At 36.8% G+C, this 1,301-nt stretch overlaps 1 protein-coding gene across 1 annotated transcript in view; it reads left to right on the top strand.

Annotated features, from left to right (window-relative positions):
- Positions 1-1,301, top strand: part of LOC119586087 — a 10,069-nt gene that overhangs the window by 7,541 nt on the left and 1,227 nt on the right. The window lies entirely within an intron of this gene.

The raw sequence follows: 1,301 nt of genomic DNA, 5'->3' as shown, positions 1-1,301 counted from the left end.
TGCGTGTATTCTGACTCTGCTCTGATAGTGACTGGAACGCTAGACACCCGCAGTTAGAGGGAAAATGTCTATGAGAATGGCAACGAGTTTTATCATTTTTTAAGGTTTAGCCTTGGTAGACAGTTAAATGTTTAAGTTAATTTCATTGAAAACGGTTTTCACTAAATGCTAACGCCAAAGAACTGTTTGCTTACAGTATATAGAGCTAGTATAAACACTATGCACCCATATGTTTAGATATGTTTAACGGGGATCTGTTAAGTGTGATAAAAGGATGTTTTACCTACAACGGCCAAGACACACAGAAAGGAAAAGGGGCAAGAGAAATCACGTACTGTAGTGATTAGAAACTCCAGGAATGGACACATGGCAAGGAAGGCACAGGGACCGGGTCCAAAAAGGGAAACGAGAAAAGGATAAAGATATACTTCTTGGCATGTCAAAGACGTGTGGGGAAGAACGAAAAGCAAGGGAGAAATAATGGCAAGAATCTGCACAAAACAACAAGGAAGATAAGATCCTTAAAAATATATGAAAAAATATACATCATGTAATATATATCACGTAAATAAGAAAATATATCTAAAGAAACATATGTAAATAATCTCCTCGGACCCCCACACCCAGAAGAGGCACCCAAACATATTGGGGAGTGGGCGAAGGCATACTCTCTGGTTTCACTACCACAAAGCACTCGCGATGCCTTAGATACGTGGGAAACTGAAAGAAAAGAGTAAATAGCGCCATCCTTAAATATTACTGCAGCATCTTGTCGGAGTATAACTACACACGAACTCCTAAATGCAGTCGAAAGAGGGAAAGACATATCACTATTAGAAGATGGCTTTAACATACGACATTCTAAATTCAATAGTAAATCTACAAAAAAAAATCCTATTCAGATTTAAAGGCACTTTTTTCCGTTTTTCATCTCAGTAGCGTTTGCTCTTATTTTCATTTTCTTGTTTCCCAGTTTATGAAAGGGAGTTAATATCCCTTTGCATAAAATGGTTTGGATTCCCCAAGTAACCATGATATCATTACAAACGAAGGGGTTTTACTGAAAAAAAATATTGATAACTCTCTATTCTGGTCCGTATATAATACTTCATTATTTTGTACTCCAGAACAATGCTATGAATCAAGCCCAGACTGTTATACCTTTTTTTCCATAGTTATAGATTACTAAATTCTTATTCCGTCAGGAGAGAGTAAATGATGTAGAAAACCATTGCTACAACTAACATGTTACATCTTAATAACTTAAGGAGACAAAGAAGTTGAAGTGATGCGCTAGGTGG

This window comes from Penaeus monodon, chromosome 20 (assembly GCF_015228065.2).
Source record: "Penaeus monodon isolate SGIC_2016 chromosome 20, NSTDA_Pmon_1, whole genome shotgun sequence".
In the NCBI taxonomy this organism is placed as follows: domain Eukaryota; kingdom Metazoa; phylum Arthropoda; class Malacostraca; order Decapoda; family Penaeidae; genus Penaeus; species Penaeus monodon.
This window is presented reverse-complemented; position numbering and strand designations above follow the sequence as displayed.